The sequence below is a fragment of the Rhamphochromis longiceps genome, linkage group LG7 (assembly GCF_057381845.1).
Source record: "Rhamphochromis longiceps isolate RC_006_pf linkage group LG7, R_longiceps_female_GT1.1, whole genome shotgun sequence".
Lineage (NCBI taxonomy): Eukaryota > Metazoa > Chordata > Actinopteri > Cichliformes > Cichlidae > Rhamphochromis > Rhamphochromis longiceps.
In genome coordinates this window covers 19,758,210-19,769,173 of record NC_140563.1, presented here as the reverse complement: position 1 = coordinate 19,769,173, position 10,964 = coordinate 19,758,210, and positions in this window count along the sequence as shown.

Genomic DNA, 10,964 nt, shown 5'->3' with positions numbered 1-10,964 from the left:
TCATATTGTTAGCATTGTTTTTTGAATGAGACTCTCTCTAAGGTCAAGGATGGGCATTCATGCTTAAACGTAGTAAAGTTTGCATTTTCCTTTTATAATGCACCAATGAATCCCACTTTATCATGTACTTTCATATGCTGTAAATATACCATTCTTAATCCATAGGTTTTAATGTTCCACTATAACAGCTTCATCTCTTCTGGGAAAAGATTTCCACAGACACAGATGAGAAGACCTGGCTTGCAGTCTTGGCTCTATTTCATCCCAAAGGTGTTCTGTCAGGTTAAGGTCAGGATTCTGTGAGTCAAGTTCTTCCACATCAAGCTCGCTCTTCTATGTCTTTTGATTCTGTGAAGCACTTTGGCACACCTCTGATTTTTTAAAAGTGCTATATAAATAAAATTGCTTTGTATTGTATTGTATTTATGGACCTTGCTTCTTGCACTGGTGTGCAGTCATTTTGGAACAGCGGGCCATCTCCAAATTGTTCCCACAAAGTTCAGAGCACGAAATTGTCCAAAATGTCTTGGTGTGCTGAAGCATTAACAGTTCCTTTCCACTGGAACTGAGGGGCCGAGCCCAACTCCTGAAAGCCACACACCATAATCCCCCCACCACCGATCTTTACACTTGGTACAATGCAGTCTAATGCTTTGCACTGGACTTAGTAATGTAAGGCTTGGTTGCATTGCCCATGGAAACTCATTCTATGAAGCTTTCTAAGCACTGTTTTTGAGATAATCTGAATGCCACGTGATGTTTGGACATCAGCAGTGATTGACTCTGCAGAAAGTCATGACCATGGCACACTATGCACCTCATCATCACCCGAAAAGCGCTATATAAATGCAATCCATTATTATTATTATTATTATTATTATCATCTGTTGAACCTGCTGTGTGATTTCACATGGTCTACCACTTCATGGCTAAGTTGCTATCATTCCCAGTCCCTTCCACTTTGTTATAATACCACTAACCAGTGGTTAACTGCGAAATACTTAGGAGTGAGGACATTTCACAAAATTGTGTTCTTTGTTAACCACCACTATGTCTGATTGGTTTGACAGCAGCTGGAACTGAAAATTTCACAGTACTGTTCTCAAGCAGATTTGGTGGTGTCTCCCATCAGCATATTTGGTCTTCTGGTCCATATGCAGTACAGATGTTCTTGTATACTTTTCCAGCCAGTTGGTGGTCCACGATAGTTCCTCTTCCTGTTCTGCATAACCATCTGTCTTGAGCTGGCTGAGGCATTCTGGGAGCAGCTCATCTCATTCTTTATGTATTCTTGGATGCTCTGTGTTTCCTCCTGGATCATTGCTCTGACACTCACCAGCCCTCACCCTCCCTCTTTCCATTGCTTGCTACACTCCAGGCGGAGACCTCCATGTATTGTGAAGAATTTTTGTGTTTTGACATCAGTGGCATCTATCTCCTCCCGTGGCCAGTTTTGATTCTGCCTGGGATTCTGATGACTGGTAGAGCATATGTGTTGATGGCTTCGATCTTTTTTATATCATTTACCTATCTTCTCAACATCTTCCTTACCTGGTGGTGGTTGATCTGATCATCTTCATCAGGGTTTTTGTTGGTCTGTGGGATAACCAGGTACTGTCTTGGATTTCAGCTATTAAGGTGGCTGATGGTCACTCTACTCCTGAATCTATATCCGCATAAACACTTAGTTATGCGTTAGCTAAGGGGATGAGGCCCATGCAGAACATCAGTGTAGCACCTTGGTATATTCTTCACTTGATGGTGACGTGTAATTGCCTTGGAGTTGGCCTTCAGTGCTGTCTTCTATAGTCCCACTGAGTTCTTGATCAATGTTATTAGTCCACTATTAGCCTTGTACAGTGCCATCCATGTATGGAGTCGTGCGCTTTCTTGTGATCCCTGCAGCGCTGAGATTGGTCCATCTGTTCTTGGAGACCTACTGTACTGCTCTTTCGAGTTGGTGCTTCGGCACTCTGGTGTTTTTTCCAATGACTTTCTGAGCTGTGCTCATGTATGAACTGTTATGATGCCTGATAGGAGCTTCCATGTTCCATGTTGTGAAGAGGCATGTAATTGGATGATAGTTGTATGTTGTTGTACCCTTGAGATCCTTCATGATCCGGATTGTTCAGCCCTGTGTTAGTCAGTCTGGATGAGTACCTGAGTCTGCCAGCAGGAAAGTAAATATCTTGTCCGTGTATTTTGTTCACTCTCATGCCTGGACCTATTAAACTAGTGATTTATAGTAAGACGAGGGGTTAAAAACTCCACTTCTGCTAGTCACATACAATAAAACCACATGCCCCGTCAAGCGTGTTATTTTTGCATAAATTTGATTTTATGGTGTCATTAAAGCCACATCCCTTTTAAAACATTGACTCATCAGCATTATGATGTCAGTGGGTCATCTGGCTACCAGTTTGTTCCACTAAATGTACAAGAAGAAAAGCAGTTAAGGTTTTATTATGACTGTTATGGGATATTGCACCAATCCCTGGGGCACAATTTTATAGTAAAACGTAACAATGTGTTGTTATGAGTTTCCATTAATATGGTGTAATACATAGAATACAAATATTAGTGTATGAAATAAATGCAACTGATATGTTTGCATATTTTCTTAATATGATGTAGCCTAAACTGCAAAATCAGTAGTGAAAAAAACATGATCCATTTAGTTGTAAGTCACATGTCAAAGAGTTTTTTTCAATTGTAATTGACGTGTATTTATAAAGCAATAAAAAGCACCATTTCACATTATGTCCTCTGCTTGTATGTGTTTATTTATATGTTTACACACAGAGTAACATGAGATTTAGCTAGAGGCTACAAATTATCTTTCTGGCACACTAAAGCAAGAGAGTTGTTTTTTTTTAATGTGATGTCATTCTTAATTACTAAACACTGATATGGCACAGTCACTGAATATGTTCCTAACACCTCTCCAAAAACAACAGCAACCCAGACTTTTTCTTCTTTTTCTTTTGACAGTCTCTCCAGTTAACTCTGCATGGGGGAGATGTTGTTCAGGAAAGAGTGAAAAAAGGCAGAAACACACACAGACCCAGCCCGCTCAGTCCAGGCTCACCCTGTGGGGAATCTGACCACCCCGAGCTTATCTTTGTGACTGCAGGGATGGGGAAAGAATTTGGGTCCAATAACTGCTATAAATAACACACATTCATCTCTTCTAGTCTGAGGCTGGTGTGATATTAGTCCCCTCCTTGTATCACATAAAAAAAGTATACGTTCCAGTATTTTAGTAAGGAAAGCACAACAACAGCATGCAGCCAGACACGCCATGTGATATGTGGTTTTCATAAAATAAAAGCCAAAGGAACTCCCTCGCACATTTTTCAGTAAGCTGGTGACATCTACTGGTCAGAGAATAAAACAACAGGGTACACACAGGATTAATTAGCTTCACTAACAGGGTGCATTTTACATTTATGTAGAGACTTCGCAAAGATATGTAAAAAAAAAAAAAGAAAAATATTAAAGGGTTTGGGATGTCGGTTGTTAACATAAAAATTAGTAACACACAAATTTTGAAATCAAGATTTCATCCAATATAGAACAAAACTAAAGTGAAACATGAGAATACAGCTTGGAATGACACACAGCCTGGAAGCTTTTATTCCATTTCTCCAAAGTCTGAGCTTTAGACTCTGTTAGTTTCTGTTTTGGTTGTTATCTTAGTACTTTGAATTCTTTTCTTAATATACTATATCATCTTTGGTTCCTGTCTAGTTTTTCCCGAGTTATGGATACCTGTTTATATGATTCTCTGTTTGGATTCCTCATATGTTTTGTTTTCTCTCTGTTCCATTGTTTTCCTCTCTGTATTAACGTGAGTGTTTGCATTTAGTATCTGCCTTCTGGTTACCTCCAGTTAACACATAAAGACAACCGTGCTGAGTTTCTAATTACCCTATCCCCACTAAGTGCATGTCTTTGGACTGTGGAAGGAAGCTGGAGTACCTGGGAGGATCCCACGCAAACTCAGGACCTTCGTGCTGTGAGGCAACAGTGCTAACCACCGTACCACCGCTTTACCTGTAGGTTGTTACTAATTATGGGACGTAACGTCATCAGTCATTCCCTCACCAGCACTCTGTATAAATAGTCCTGTCTTCCTGCTTGTGTTTGTTACAGTTTTTGTTCCCTATCTGCAGGCCTACTATAGTACTTGGTTCATGTTTTTGGATTATTGTTTGTACACTTTCTGTTAAGAGCCCATTGTAATTGTTTATCTGTTGACAGTTCAAGAGTCTCTAGTGGTTGCCATGGCTTAATTGTCAATTGTCTACACCTGTCGTAGTGTGGATAAAGGCATGCCTGAGGCACATTTGAGGGTTTTTCTTTTTGGCTTCATGCTGTGTGGGCTGTTTTTAGTTGGGGTTATTACAGGATTTAAAATAACATTTATGTTCCAACAAACTCTCCTTTATTTTGTAGCTTTCCTGCAGGGTCATAACTCAATCAATAGTCTTTAGAAGAGATTAAATATCAGCAGTTGTCTTGGTGGGGTGAGTGATGGTTTACTTAAGGCGTTCACTGCGACTGAGCAGACTGTCTTTAGAGTTTCAGCTGGGTGTCTGTGCTGCCCTTCCGCTGAAGTACTTGTTTCTTATTTTGTTTTGTTTTAGTTTGTGTTTGGAGCTTGCCTCAGGTGGTGGTTATACTTTGGAGTTTGGCAGTGAATGACATCTGTGATAGGTCTGTTTGAGTTTAGCATTGAAACGTGCCTTAGGGCTGGCACGCTATTGAAAACCAGGTATGCACAGTTTTCTTTGTGTTATGCTGAAAGTTGCTCAAAGTTCAAGATTCAAGATGCTTTGCCATTATGCAAGCACAGCAAAATTAAAGCAATACTCCCTTGTGTGATGCAATAATCTAAAATAACATAAACATACTGAAATATTATAATAATAATAATAATAATGGATTGGATTTATATAGCACTTTTCAAGGCACCCAAAGCGCTTTACAATACCACTATTCATTCACTCTCACATTCATACACTGGTGGAGGCAAGCTACAGTTGTAGCCACAGCTGCCCTGGGGCAGACTGACAGAAGCGAGGCTGCCATATCGCGCCATCGGCCCCTCTGGCCAACACCAGTAGGCAAGTAGGGTAAAGTGTCTTGCCCAAGGACACAACGACCAGGACAGAGAGCCCGGGGATCAAACCAGCGACCTTCCGGTTACAGATGCGATTCCCAACCCCCTGAGCCACGGTCGCCCTTAATATGACATACACTATTTAAATAAAATTTCCTGATGTGAATTAAAATGTTTAAACATTTATACCATGCCTACCCATCTAGTAACACTGGGATGTAAGAATATTGCACACTTAAACTGAACGTGTGTAATCTACATATTATAAGACGTACATTAGGCGCTATGTCCTGATGGGTAGGACGTGGAATTAGGCAGAAGAATATTGCACATGGTGGTTTCTTCATAGTTACTGTCGGACTGAGGTCAGCAGTGTTTGGGGAAGAAGCTGTTTTGGTGTGTTAAACCAGTAACACTGAATTGAACCGTTTGAGATCCCTTACTAGTTATGGCCCACTGGTTGTGTCAGGTAAGCGTGCGCGCGTACATCTGCAGCAGTGTTTATGGATGACTAATGAGAAGGTGAGTGTTTTGTGCAGTGACCTTCAGTGTTGTGGCGATGTCGGCCTACTTGTGGTGGATGACTTGTGAATGTTGCTGGCCACGTGACGGCATTAACTGCGGTGCTGAGCCGACCTTGTGATAATTATGTGGGTATAGTTCTCATTTGTGAACAGCAACTTGTTGTGTTATGGGGTCATTTTGTATGTGACTTTGTTTTGTGGGGACAAAAGATCCCTTCTGGTTGGGATTAGTGGTTATTTTTGGTTGTGTGGTAGTAATTTTGTTTGTTTAATCCTTTCAGTTTGTGGTTCTTGTGCTCATGATGTTACGATTGTCCATTATTGCAACTTGTGGCATACTCATGTTGGAGTATCCATGTATACTTGGCATGGTGCACTTAAAATGGGGTTTTTGCTCTGCATGATGCACTTTAGCAACTGAGTATTCTGTGCAGGGTTGCTTATTGTTTCATTAGAATTTTAACAAATAAGTACCTTTTCCCTGTTGGAAAGCACATGTGATGGCTTGCTTTCCCCAGTGGTTTTCAAATTTGGGCGAGTCCAGAAGTTCTATTTGGGGCTTTGGAGTGACCCTTTTGACGGGAACTGTTTAAGTCCTCTTCAGCTTGTACTCGTGAAAGAGTCTCTGGGTGTTGCCAAGATTTAATTGCCAACTGTCTACAGAGTGGATAAAGTAAGGCTGGCTAGGGGAGATGTCACCACTTGCCATCATGTTGTATGAAGGCAAGTGTCTTTTCTTTCTTTTTCTTTTCTTTTTTTTTTTTTTTAAACTAAAGGTGTGGAGTAATTTAAAATAAAAAATACGTAAAACCTTATGTGGACTCCAGTGTAAATCTCAACTTAATGTTGTGGTTTTGGAGCCATGTTGAAGTATGTTTAATGTTGTTATCTGGCAGATTAAACTGAGATAATTGACCTACCTTAAGAAAAATATTAACTTGTTTAGAATTTGATGGCAGTAATACCTCTCAGAGTTGGGACAGGGCCATGTTCCCTGTGCCTCTTTGTCTTAGGATTCTAGCTGGTCCTGGGTCTTTCATATTTGTCATTTTTGAAATGGACAGAGTTGAACAGTTTCTTGCTTGGATATGGAAAGTCATTCCCTAAAACAACATTCCATGGATGGGCCTACATGTTGCTCTTAAACCTCTAAAGTATTAATGCTACCTTTCCAGATGTGCAAGCTCCCAATTCAATTTCATTAATGTACCATCAGAGATGCAAGTCACTTTCACATATTGGCTTCTTCTTTACATGACAGAGCTTTAACCTCCTGAGCCCATGCCATGATTTCATGTCAGAATCACGTCTGTCTTTAATGCAGTGTTCTCTGATGGCCCTCAGCTCATAGGGATCCAATAATGACTTTGGCCTTCTCCCTCGCACACAGATTTCAACAGAACCTCAGAACGCTGATGCTGTGTGACGTTGATGACCAGATATTCAAAGTCTTTGCAATTTCACATTGAGGACCATGATTCTGAAATTGGTTTGCAAAATTGCAGACTGAACCTCTGCCCATCTCGAATTCTGAGGAAAGTCTTCCTCTCTGAGATGCTTTTTATACACAGTCATGTTACGGTCCTGTTGCCAGTTAACTTAGTTTAATTGGTTACAAAGTGTTCCTCCAGCTGTTTCTTGTTAGTACCACGTCTCTAGGTTTTTTTTTTTTGGTTTTTTTTTTGGTTTTTGTTCTCATCCCCGTGCTTTTGAGATATGTTGCTGCCATCTCAGCATTCTTAAAATTGGGTTTGTATGTTTGCAATAAAATGGAAAGGAAACGGAGGAAAGAATCTTTATTTTTGGCTTGGTCTTGCATTCTATTGGGAGCAATAACACTAATTACCACTAGTAGTAGTTTATCATTTTTCCATTCAGTTTTATTTACATTGCTCCAAATCACAACAACAGTTGTCCCATGCAGCAAGGTACAGAACGAATGATATTGGTGATAAAATCACAATAAGCAATGGAAAATGCCTTCCTTTCAACAGGAACTGATATGTTTGCATATGTTCTTAATATGATGTAGCCTAAACTGCAAAATCGGTAGTGGAAAAAACAATCCCTTTCAACAGGAAGAAACCTCAAGAAAAAACAGGTTCGGGGAGGGGCAGCCATCTGCTGCGACCAGTTGGGGGTGAGGGGAAACAAAAGGAGAGCAGAGGGAGATGGAGACAAAACACAGGAAGAAAATTGCATACAGCGATATTACAGAAACACCTGGAGTGAAACGAGGTGCATCGAAGAAATGCTTAGTGCGTCACAGACAGTCCTACAGCAGCCTATGCAGCATAAAAAAAGTGATGCTTCAAGGTCACCTTATCCAGCCCTAACTGATTCTGATCTCAAATATTGCAGTCAGGATCTGAAAATAATTATTTTATCCTGACTTCAAAATTAGATTTTACTCATTGCTGACTTTGCAGATTAACAAAAGCCTTTGCCGTGATCCATGCTTATATGTGAGTTCCCTGTCTCCACATTACCCCATGCTGCAAGTATGCATGTGTGCCATCTCTATCCATCTGTGAGTCAGTCATCAGTTCAAGTAGCAGACTGATTACAGAAATGCAAACAGATTCTTCAAGCTATCCTGACCCTGCCATCACCATCATTATCCTGGGAGGAATAACAAGGAGCTGAAGACAGAGCAAAGAGAAACGCTTAACAGATTATTTGAAAACTGTAGTTTTCAAATAGTCACTGGATAAATATTGCAAATTATGCAATGTAGCAAGGGGAGAGATATACGGTTGATTTTATTGCTTGCATCTCTTCTGGCTTCTTTTTCTGATGACGCTTTATTCTGGGGGATCAGCTGAGGTTTGCACCAATATGATACACATTTCATCTCAAATCTGTGGACTATGCAGCCTTCCCTCTTCTGGATGTGGTTTCCATTATTGCTTTTGGCAGTAGGAATTTTTGCTCCCATAAGGCCACAAGATTATTAGTAAGGTCAGCTACTGATGTTACAAGATAAGGCCTTAAAGATGTCTCTCTGCAGACAAATCAACCCCTTTAACTGGAAAATGAGTGCTGTGCAAAGGTCTTGAACCAGCCTTCCTTTCGTCATATTTTTCTTCCAAGCCAGACTTTTCTTTTGTTTAAGGAGATCTTGAGCAATAGTTCAAGACATGCATAAACAAGCTACATGTCTACACACAACTTGGCAAAGAACCAATTTTCAATTTGTATCTTTAGGCACTTTGTAGCAGCCCGTCACAAAACTGAGTTTGTTCCGATTTCTTTTGTTGAATATAAGAAAACACCAAAGATAACAGTTTGACAGGCATAAAATAGTCAACAAGGTGATTCCCAAAGAGCAATTTACTGTAAACTCAGCATGTCTTGACATGATGTGCAGTGTGTGGTTAAAATTTTGAAGAAACTGGACAAGTGGAGGACAAAAGAAATCATGACAGGCGTAAAATCTCTGTTGCAGGCAAACATCTGAAAAATCGTACTTAAGACAGATAAATTCCAGCAAAAAAAACCTGCGAGATTCATCTGATCCTTTAGTTGATTCATCTATTGTTCACTGAAGCCTGATAAGAAATGGGCGCAGTGGAAAGCTCACTGTCAAGAGGCAGTTCCTTAAGGAAGGAAGGGGGGGGCAAGGTATGACCGATTACACATTAATGTGACTGAAAATCAGTGGAAACGGATTTCATGGAGTGGTGGATCTAAACATATCAGTTTGCACATCATACATATTTAACATATCATTCAAACACAACTACAGCCATGTGTAAAACACGGTGGAGGCTCTGTCATGATTTGATGCTGCATCTCAACCCGTGAACCCTGTTTTGATACTACAGTGCATCAAGTTAAAATAACAATGAGATAAACTGCCTTAAGACTGCATAGATGTTTCACAGATGAAGTCTTAATGACTTTGGTGATGCTTCACTTTTCATCTTGTGCAACAACAGATCAAATGAACGAATGTCTGCCTCAGCTGTTGCTAAAAAGTGCGCATGCTGAACACATGGTTTCCATTAAAAAATTGTTGTCATTTGGAAGCTTTGAATAGTTTATCACTTCAAAAGAATGTATGTGAGGTCTCCTGGGAAATGAGCTTATCTTTGTGCATGTTGTCAGTTTATGGGGTATAATTAGCACAGAAAAGACAAGAGCCACACTCATTGTTCTGGTTAATTTTTTACCAGCTATCCCTGATTGAAAATCCAGTCGCAGGTAGAGTATATCATCTTCTGCATCCTGCTCACAGGCTGTTGCTTTTCCTGTGTAATTAGGTCAGTAGAACTCTTTGCTGGCAAGCTCATGAATTATTGATTTACTACAGTCTGCCAAATTCCCAACTTCACTTTCATCAGACTTTACTCATTTTCACTGGAGACATTCTGTATAATAAGCGTGCTCACGATTTTAATTGGCCCGCAAGATTTAAGAGATAATGTGTCTGAGTGTTCCTCAATATAAACCCCAAGAGTTCATGCTGTATTTTACAGGATTCTCAAGAAAAAAAATCACTCCCATCAAAAAAATAAAAAAAATAAAATCATGCACTCCATTTTTAACATGCACTATAAAAAATGTCCGAAAGCTTTTTGTGTCTATTTTATTTCTAGTCTGTAGCACATTTTTGACCCAAAGTGCAGCAGAGACAGGCACATTTGCATTCCAGGTCTCCAAACAACAACAAAAAAGAAGCAGTTTCAAAATAAAGCTGAAAGGTAGGTAACCAATTATTGTGGAAAGTAAAAATCACAACAATCTGAATTGAGAATTGGCAAACTGATGATTTATCTCATAAAGCTCATAAATTGCATAAATCATGACACATTGCTCTGTCCTATATGAGCTGCCCTCATGGGTTAAAAATATCTGTGTTGGTTTCGGCAATACCGATCCTGCTGTATTTGCAGAACTACCAGTTAACCCAACCCTTACTAAATCACATGTCTTTATACTATGAGAGAAAGTCACGCCGACCAGAAGAACATGCAAACTCCACACAGAAACTGTACATCACAAGCACAGTGTTCAAAAAATATCTTTCATAGTGGTTTTCAAAATAAAACAGAAAGCAACTATACAGTTGCCACAGTGAAACCAGTGAAGAGATTGGGGAACTGGAACCTGTTTTAGAAAGCGGCCCTGCGTCCACACCTAGTTTTAGTTTTGTGCTGAAAGAGGACCATTCTGTTTAAAAAAGAAAAAAAATATGCAGGTTAACTGTAAGTTTAATCAAATTTCTTTCCTACAGCACTGGATGACACGCGTGTTTGAGTTTGGATGCTGGTAGGTTGAAGCAAACTTTTGCACTTATGTAACAAAGTAAG